This window comes from Podarcis erhardii (genome assembly GCF_964252035.2).
Source record: "Podarcis erhardii genome assembly, chromosome: 3".
In the NCBI taxonomy this organism is placed as follows: domain Eukaryota; kingdom Metazoa; phylum Chordata; class Lepidosauria; order Squamata; family Lacertidae; genus Podarcis; species Podarcis erhardii.
In genome coordinates, this window is record NC_138507.1 from 99,118,033 (window position 1) to 99,128,321 (window position 10,289).

The 10,289-nt window shown below is 44.8% G+C and overlaps 1 protein-coding gene across 3 annotated transcripts in view; it reads right to left on the reverse strand.

The window, feature by feature from the left end:
* Positions 1-9,905, reverse strand: part of TRAF5 (TNF receptor associated factor 5) — a 29,035-nt gene extending 19,130 nt beyond the window's left edge. Inside the window, exon 1 of one of the 3 annotated variants that reach the window (XM_081854744.1) lies at positions 6,924-9,905. The gene's annotated coding sequence lies outside the window, so the exon portion shown is untranslated. Of the gene's footprint in view, positions 1-6,220; positions 6,325-6,348; positions 6,475-6,923 lie in introns of those variants that run through there. The other 2 variants (XM_081854745.1, XM_081854743.1) reach the window with 2 other exon arrangements.
* Positions 9,906-10,289: the final 384 nt, after the last annotated feature.

Below are 10,289 nucleotides of genomic sequence, written 5' to 3' on the forward strand. Positions count from 1 at the left end.
CCAATGAGGATGTCAGTGAAGGCAGAGAGGGACTTGAAGAGACTGGAGGCGCAGCCTCTCTGCTTAACAGCTGACGTGCATGGTAGCGCAGCAACAGCCGCATTTCCAAGTGTCCTCCAACCTGCCCCAGAGGTTCAGTTCTAGTTATGGGTATTTTTGGATACAATATTTTTGGTTCAGATTGTAGGGAGAGCGGCAGAGGTAGCTTTTAAAGGATGCTCAGAGAGTGCTCCCTACTTGCGCAATTTTTGCTTATGTCCCCCCCCAGAACATGTCCCCCACATAATTTTTTTTTTTGGGGGGGACACCTGTACACACTTAGTTTGAGCTGGACCAAGCCTGTATTTATGGTGAAAAGATAAAGGAAAAGAGGAAAAGCTCTCTACAGGAGAGCTTATATCCTGGAAAACTCTGCATATATGTTAGATCTAAAGCCATTCTATAAGAAAAACCATGAGCTTGAAGATGTGTGCTCTTGAAATATATTATATTAGAAAACTGAGTTAATATATTTTAGTCATATTCAGAGTAGACTCGAGCAATTGACTTGTTGATTCATTTCAACAGGCCTGCTCCAAGTCTGACTAACACCAAATATCACACATTGTTCCCGAGTAATGGTTAAGCATCCTAAAAAGTCTGAACCTGTTCACACATTATTTTTTGCTTTATTTAACTATCACACCCTGAACTGTAAGCACCTGGAACATCCTAAATCAATCAATATCAGGTCTTTTTCCCAGCCAGAACTCGTTGGAACTCAGTTCCAGCACCTCTCAAGTGGGCGCCATTGCCATTCTAAGAGAACGAGGGAGGTGTTCATGGTGAGCTCCGACACCTCTTTTTCTAGAAAAATAATACTGATGAATATGATTAAAGGCTATTAAAACACTGGAAAGCAGCAATCAGTCAACCATGCCCCTAGAATGTTTCATACTAAAAACGTTTGAAACAATGCATTTCCCCCCTTTCCTATTCTTGATCAGGAACAATACATCTTTAGTTATTCCCTTCAGGGGTTCGATAGGTACTCACAGTTCTTCCTACAATGAACACAGTTTCCTCCAAAAGACTTACTTGATTCTTTTTTATTCTCTCAAGATTACTCCATTTCATACAATGGTTTTAGTCACAGCACCATAATTATGAGTCTTTATGTTGGTTAAAAAAAAGCAAGCTGTAAAAGAAACTCTGAAAGAACCACCTCCCTGTAAAAGAACAGTGGAACAGTTCCTGTTTATTACACCTTGGTCAACTACAAACCATCCATTACTGCTTCATTACTGACTTTCTTCAGAAGTTCGTTTTTAAAATGAACCCACACCCCCAGTTTAGAAGTATTGCTATTTTCAGTTTGTCAGTGGGTGGGCAGGGGGAGGAAAACATCAGAACGAGGCACATAAAATGATGTCATTAGCTTAAGTCTCAAATGTTGCTACTAGATGCATCAAGCATTAAAATATATTAAAAGGTTACGAGTATCCCAGTTGTTGCTTATCTTCTGTATACCTTTATTATGTTGTTTCATATGAATCTCTCCCCCCCCCCCCACCAATTTTTTTTTATTATGGTTTTCACAATACATTAAAATAGTATCTAGAACAAACATAATCAAAAAGATGAAAAAGACAGAACAGGGAAAGAAAGAGAAAAAGAACAGAGAGAGATAAGAAACATTAAAAGTAACAACAACAATAATAGTAATAATCATAATAAAGCATATAAAAGTGTAAAGGTAAAGGACCCATAGATGGTTAAGACCAGTCAAGGGCAACTATGGGGTTGCGACGCTCATCTCGCTTTCAGGCCGAGGGAGGCGGCATTTGTCTACAGACAGCTTTCCGGCTCATGTGGTCAGCATGATGAAACCGCTTCTGGTGCAACGGAACACCTTGAAGGAAACCAGAGCGCACGAAAACACCGTTTACCTTCCTGCCGCAGCGGTACCTATTTATCTACTTGCACAGGCATGCTTTCGAACAGCTAAGTTGGCAGGAGCTGGGACAGAGCAACGGTTTAGACCACAGAGCCACCAGTGTCAATAAAGCATATAGCCTTCTGTTATAGCTTTTCCCTTAATCTTCAATCCACATACAGTGATACCTCGGGTTAAGAACTTAATTCGTTCTGGAGGTCTGTTCTTAACCTGAAACTGTTCTTAACCTGAGGTACCACTTTAGCTAATGGGGCCTCCCACTGCCGCCGCACGATTTCTGTTCTCATCCTGAAGCAAAGTTCTTAACCCGAGGTACTATTTATGGGTTAGTGGAGTCTGTAAGCTGAAGTGTCTGTAACCGGAGGTACCACTGTTCAAATAAGTAGTCTTCCTAGCTTCCCCTTCCTCAGCCTCACATCTTGAGGAAAACCCACTCTGGCCTGTCTCTCACTCAGGTCCCTCTTCATCTCTCCATCACCTCTCTTATGTAGCTTCATTTAATTTATATGAATCTCAACTCTATGTGCTCCATGTGTTGTGAAGTTCTCACCATTTTACAGTAATAAGTGGGTAGAGGTCATGACCAAAATAAGCACACAAGCATTATCTTTAAGGTTCTTACTTGATGATCAAGCTTCTCCTACTACTTGGTGTGACGGTATCAATTATCTCAGGCTCACCCACAGGCTTCACTTACAGTTATCTGCTCAGTCCATTAGTGTTAAGCAAGCAGTATTTGTTTCAGCGATACTTACTTCAACGCAAGCATGTTCAGGATTTCACCTCAAAGCTCTATTGCTTCAAGAAACAGTACCAATTACATCACAAAAATACCACCCGTGTACATTTATTGTCTCTCTGACTTCTTTAAATACAAGTGAAGGCAGCAGAAAGGGAGAGAGAGAAAATATTTTTTTCTCCACGATTTCTTGATTTTAATGCTCCTCCCACCAGATTTTGGATCTAGGTTCCTGTAAACTCATCACTTTATCTTAAGCATTTCATACAAGAGATTGGTATTACACAATTTTCTTTTTTAAAATGCTCATCTTGGAAACATTTTATTTACACATACTTCTCCAGTTTTTATTACAAGAAGAATGGATTCTATGAAAATGAGTAAACCTGTCTGAAGCAGAGGAAGGTACATGTTTCAATAAACAGTAAATTAGTAATGATGTGGTAAAAGTAATATATTGCAAAGCGCTGCAAATGGCAGACAATGCGTAGCAAAATTTACATATTGGACTAAATCTTATGATTCCCCAAACAACAATGCAGATGTTTCACCCACCAATATCTAGGACACTGAAGTACCATAGTTATTAAATAAAAATTTAATACAGGATGGAAGCTCGCAAAAAAATCAACTATGTTCTCAAGCAGCTGACAATTGAATTATACTGAGCACTGTTTTCTATATGGTGAAAAGTGGTAAAAGGTAAAAAGATAAAGGTAAAGGAATCCTGGATGGTTAAGTCCAGTCAAAGGCGACTATGGTGTTGTGGCACTCATCTCGCTTTCAAGCCGAGGGAGCCGGTGTTTGTCCACAGACAGCTTTCCAGGTCATGTGGCCAGCATGACTAAACTGCTTCTGGCACAATGGAACACCGTGACGGAAACCAGAGTACATGGAAATGCCATTTACCTTCCCGCCGCAGAGGTACCTGTTTATCTACTTGCACTGTTGTGCTTTCAAACTGCTAGGTTGGCAGGAGCTGGGACAGAGCAATGGGAGCTCACCCTGTCGCGGGATTCGAACTGCCAACCTTCTGACCAGCAAACCCAAGAGGCTCAGCGGTTTAGACCACAGCGCCACCCACTCCCTCTTAAAAAAATAATAATTTGCATTTCCATCTCACCTTTCTCTCCAAGGAGCTCTATGAGTTATCTTAGTCTGAGAGGCAGTGTCTGGCCCAAGGTCACCCACTGAGTTTAATGGCCAAGTGGGGATTTGAACCCCCATCCCTCACAGGTTCTAGCCCGGCACCCTAACTATTACACGACACTGGATGCCTCACTAGAGTCCGGAAGCTCTCATCTAACCTGCAACGCCTCACCCCATGAGAGCCACGATCTGCTACTAAGATTACAGACTTTCATTTACCAATGTAGGAGAAAACAACTCAAAGCAAGAGCAGGAAATAGCTTTTTATTGAAACCCTTTAAAGAGCTCCAATGCATTTTGAGCTGCAAACAGCTCCTTATTTGAGGGAGGAGGGTAATGACACACTGAATTTATTTGACTGATGGTGAGCTCCATTTATAAAGAGTCTGTTTACCAAAAGTAGATGTATATATAGCCTTTTCCTACACGAAGTAACATTGCTGCCCAGGGATTCAGAGTGTGTGAACCGCTGGTACTCAGGGACCTTATTTCCCCATCTCAGTGTGCTAACTCCAAACCCTCATATCTATATGCAGTACCACAAGAATCATGATTTGATAAAGAAAATTACAGATTTTCCATTACAGCACGATCTATTCTGGACTTGCTTTATTTACAGCTTATGCTTTCCCAAAGTAGATGAATTCCTTCATGTACCCTTCTGTCATCAAAAGTTAATACTGATTCTTGTCTCCTGGAAAAAATGCAAGTGCTAACCACAGACAGAGACAGCCAATGGCCATAAAGTCTTTAATATTTCCTGAATGACTATAATCCAGTACAAATACCATATTTAGGTGTACACAAAACACAGCAACCTAATGGTTTCAGAGATTTCCCCCCATCTGCAACATGAGCCTAATTTGTCACGAAAGATGCACAGCAAATGTCTTTGGCTTCTTGCTCTCTGGGGCTTTTTAATTGATGCCACTGGTCCTATTCCCTTTGAATCTCACAAAGCCCCATTTGCAATATTCAGTAAATTACAGTGCATTTGGATTTGAAAAAGGAAAAAAAAATGCAGCATGTGAATTGCACAGACCTTATAACATGATCCGGAAGACTGTGCTAGTTTGAATGTTCGGCTTTATATATAATTAACAGCTTGCCTCAATGCATTTTTCATTTATGATATTTTATACACTGAGGTGGGCCCTTTTCAACAAAACCAAGGTTAGGGCTGCAGCTCTGTGCCCACTTGCACGGCCTCAGCAAGCCCCAGGGACTTACTACATATATAGTAGGATTGCACTGTGATATTTTAACATTGTTGAGCCCACTGAGAAACGAGTCTACAAAAGCTAAAAAGATAAAGTTATTCCAAGTCCTCCTGCCTACTAGCACAATGCCATCTTTCCCAAGATTTCCTGCATCACCGGGAGAGAACTCATCATACAAGCCTATTCACCACACAGATGACATTTCACTTTCATAAAGCAATTACCGCCATGTGGAGAAGCAGGACAAGAGCAGATTTCTCTCAGAGCCCAAGAACTCCAACCTCAGGTGTACAAAGCAACAACAAACGACACAAATGGCTCCACAGAGATTATACAGAGAAATCAAATCTCCGCATAGGGTTCTAGAACACTATTTTAATCTGTCTATGGGCCACCTCACCATATAAAGGGTTATTCATTTACTGCAATATGATATATTCAGTTTGCTGAGGATCAGTCCCACTAAACTCCGGACTTGCTTTTGAAGAGACATGTACAGAATTCCACTGTGCAGCCCAGACTTCTCTCACAGACGTGGTGGATAAAGATGGTGACTTTTTATCTCCCTTTCTTTTCAGAAAAGCCTCCAAACTTCCTAAAGTGCTTTTGTTCCTTGAGCACGGTGCCTTCACACCCACCATTTTGAGGAACTGTCAGGTTCCCTTGCACAGAAAAAGAGGGACAGTGCAAACAATCGCCTGTGTCAGAAACAAGTTTATTTAACCGTTTCTGGCCCAGACCAAAATCTAAGTACACTTACCCGGGAGGAGGTACCACTGAGCCTAAAGGGCTTTTACTTCTGAGTCAGATTAGACTACATGCATGCAATTTGAGGGAATAACCCAAGTTCTATAGGGCTTGCTTCTACCTAAACATACAAAATTAGCTATGCCACATAGCTGTAAACCTTCCCTTTTTTTGGTGGGAAGTTCTCTTATTCCAGCACCGTTAGATATCCCGTAGACTGTCCCCGGGACAGGTGAGGCTGCTGATCCCTTATTTTCAAATCTGAAAGTTGACAGCTATGCATTGACATGAACGCCGTAAAGCATTCACAGCAAACTGACACTAGCTCATCCGGCAGCAACAGAACACTAAATGAAAAGGCAAGCCATATAGCTGGGTAACAATACCCATTCCCGACCATTCTCTAATTCCAGCACCACCCTGACTCACCTGGGGCGCCCCCTCTCAGGTCCTCGACTGCGGGGCTTCAAAGGCCACACAAGCTCCCGCCCGCTTTCCGTCCCTCCACCGCAGCCTCCCCGCGCCTCTCGAGAGAAACCCAAGACTGAGGCACTTACTCACGCAGCGCTCCGGGTCCGCCCAAGCAGCTGTTCTAGTCGACTCCAAGCAAGCCAATAGCAACGGAGGAAACGCTGAGCGCCGTCTCAGGAGCACGTGGGGAGCAAACCCGGCGGGCCGGGGAGGGGCGCGGGGCTGACGTAGGCGCCCACGCGGGGCCGGCCCTACCACGGGGTGGAGCCCGGCAGCTCCCTCAGGGCGGGGCGCCGCCTGCCCAGCCTTTCTTTTGTCCCGCCCAGGAAGAGCCACTCCCCTCTCCTGCCGGAACGCCTTGGAGGGCAGCTTTTGTTAGAGGGCGACTGCCTTCGGGTGCGAGTGGTGGGCGGGGTACACGTGTCCCAGCCCTTCGCACGTTCCTCGCATGCCCGGCTGTTCTTTTGTTCTCCTCCCTACACGCGCGGGTGCCTTCAGTGGACAAAGGCGAACGAGCGCGCGAGCTCCGGCCAACCCGCCCGCCTCCCTTCCCCGCCCGTGTTTACTCGGAAGTAAGTGCCATTAAGTTGCACGGCGCTTACTCCCCGGTGCGCAGAAGGGCGGCCGGCTGGACTCGCCTCCTCGCCGCCCTCCGACTTACCGGGGCGGCTGGCCAAGGCAGCTGCGCGCGCGTCTCCGCGCGGTTCCCGGGGAGCAGAGCCCCTTCCTCCCGCAGCCCGGCCGGGCGGAGGGAACTTTTTCCTGCTGCCGAGCCGCTGGGGAGACGGAGGTGCGTGGAAAGGCCTCGCGGTTTCCCGAGACGAGAGCAGGCCTCCTCTTTCCCCGCCAGCCGCCCCCTCTCGCGCTTCCTCGCCGGGGCTTTCAGTTTCATGGCAACTGAACGAGTCACGCTGCCGCCTTCTGGGAAGAGGAGCGGGGTAGAGTGGAAGGGGCTTTCCCAAAGTGGCGACACAGCCTGCAAACCGAATCTGCTCTGTTCTGTGCTTCTTGATCTTCTCTCAAGCCAGCGCGCTTAGATTTCCAGGGCGATTTGGATGCACTTTCTTCCCGAGTGTGCCTCTTGAGGAACCGGGGATGGGAATCCCGAGGGAGGAAAACACACCGCGCTCTTGCGCTCGCGTCCTGCTTGCGAGTTGCTCCTTTGCATCAGTTGGGACGCCGGGAGAATACAGCGCTGCACTGGCTGGGCCTTCTGAGCCAGCAGAATATAAAGCATATACTGTAGCAGTGCACGTTTAAATAGGAACCGACGCACTCGGACTCTGCGATCATCATCGGTGTGCCTCGTCCACCAGTGGTCCAGAGGGTGGCAGCACGGAAAAAGGACCTTTTTGGCGTTGGCTCCAGCTTGTGGACCGCTCTCCCTTGACAATGCCGGATTTAAGGGATGCAAAACAACAACAAAACCCCTATTTATACATACGCATTTACATTTAAACCCATCTTTGCTGAGAAGATTCATTAAAAAGTAACGGATTATTGTGAAAATAATAAATATTCAGGGTGGGGACCTTGTTCAGGGTGGCATGTTGCCAAAGTCTGCCCCTGCCCAGCAAGGGAGGCTTACCTGGCACCTTCATTATGTTATATTTAGGCACCAGGCAAAAACATCTTCTCCCAGGCCTTTAGTTTATTAAACCATCTATATAGCCTTTTAAACCGGGGTGGGATATTTTTTGTTTTATCATGGCATGGATTTTTGCGTTTCTATATTGCAAACCGCTGTGATCTTCAGATGAAGGGTAGCATAGAAACTAATAACTTCCGCCACAGGAAGTGATAGAGATATTGTGCTAAGGGGCACATTTCTTTTGGGGGGCAACCTTCCACTGACAGCCTGTCAGGGCTGCATGTGGCCAGAGGCAAAAGTGATAAGATTTGGATTGTACGTACAGTACATTCTAGGTGCATAAACATCAAGGGGTTTCTATATACAGTACATAAATATCTTCAACCAGGAGACTCTGTCACAGTTCAAGGACACATTCCAGCTAGACAAAGCACTCCAAGGCGGTGTGGAGCAGGGCTGGTGAGGGGCAAAGCCAGAGTAGTCTTGAGATGGGGGCCTCACTGAATCCCTGGGCCTGAGGTTCTCTAGCCTGCTGTTCAGGCTTATATTTATGTGTAAGCAAGTCCCACTGTGTTTAAGTAGGTTAAGTAAAAAGATTGTTCTTTTAAAGTCACGTAGTAGTTCTGAAAATAAAGGCTGCAGTCCTGTGCACATGCACCAGGGAGTAAGTGCCATTGAACGCAATGGAATTTCTTTCTGAGTGTGCATGCATAGGCTAGGGGGGATTAGGAAAGCGGCTGAAAATAAAGTCGCCAAATCTTAATGCATTACAAAAATCTATGGACTGACTGAGGTTGGAACACTGCTGACATCTTCTCACCTCAAAGGATATTGTAGAGCGGGAAAAGGTTTGGGAAAGGGCGACAGAAAAGATCAAGGGGATCGAACATAGCACATGAGACTCTTAATCTCAGGGTTGTGGGCTCAAGCTCCATGCTGGGCAATTCCTGCATTGCAGGGAGTTGGATTAGATGACCCTTGTGGTCCTTTCCAATTCTCTCTAGTGGTACCTCAGGTTAAGAACTTAATTAGTTCCGGAGGTCCGTTCTTAACCTGAAACTGTTCTTAACCTGAAGCACCACTTTAGCTAATGGGGCCTCCTGCTGCCACCACCACACGATTTCTGTTCTCATCCTGAAGCAAAGTTCTTAACCTGAGGTACTATTTCTGGGTTAGCGGAGTCTGTAACCTGAAGCGTATGTAACCCAAGGTACCACTGTACCTTAAGAGAAAAGGTTAAAATATTTGGGGCTTTTTAGAGACCAGGTAAGAGGGGACATGATAGTATAAAATTATGGACCGTGTGGAGAAAGTGGATAGACATACTAGTACAGTGGTACCTCTGGTTACGTACTTAATTCGTTCCAGAGGTCCGTTCTTAACCTGAGGTACCACTTTAGCTAATGGGGCCTCCTGCTGCTGCCGCCGCCTTACAATTTCTGTTCTCATCCTGAGGTTAAGTTCCGGTTTAGCGGAGTCTGTAACCCGAAGTGTTTGTAACCCGAGGTACCACTGTAATTGAGGCCAATCAAGGAAACCGAATGTTGAAAGATTCAGGACAGACAAAAGAAAGTACTTATTCACACAGCACATACTTGAACTATGGAATTTGCTCCATGTGGTAGTGATGGCCACCAATTTGGATGGCTTTAAAAGATCAGACCAATTCATGGGGAAGACCATCAGTGGCTAGTAGGTGCAATGGATAGGTTTGTCTCCACTGTCCAGCGGCAGTGCCAACTGAATAGCAGTTGCAGGCAGTCACAAGTGAGAGTGCTTTTGCACTCAGGTACTCCTTTGTGAGAATGATGGACTAGATGGGCCTTTGGCCTGATATAGCAGAATTCATTTGTTCTTACGCTCTGCCATTACATACGTTAACTGCATCTGTGTTAAAAGTAGTGTGTCTAGTCTCCAAGCTCCCAGCCTCTCTGAATTATGGGATCATGACTCTAAAGCTATATACAGTATGTACTGTCTCTCACATCACAATGTATAAGGCTCTGGTTCTTTAAAGCTATTATATTAAAATGGTAATATTACCTATCAAGAATACGGTATTTCAATTTGTTAATTGAAAGGGTACACATGTGCAACCGCAATATAGAGTTGCAACCCAAACCCCCTTTTCCATCCAGTCACTCGAACCCAGAAATAGTTGATATACATGTGGGCCTTTAAACGGCCATTCATTTAAAAGTTTTTATTTTTCTTTATTGTAACTGAAAAACTGTACATAAAAAGGAGCTTTAAAATTACATTTGTCAAAACCAATGTAAGAAATATTTTCTCTGACCAACTTAAAGGGAGTGCAAACATTTTACATTTCATAAAGTGACAAAAAGTAAACCAAAATGAATAGTTTATGGTTTGTAGTAATGGTACAAAGTGAAGCTGGAGGGTTTTGTTTTTTTAAAGATAGTATGGCAAAAAAGA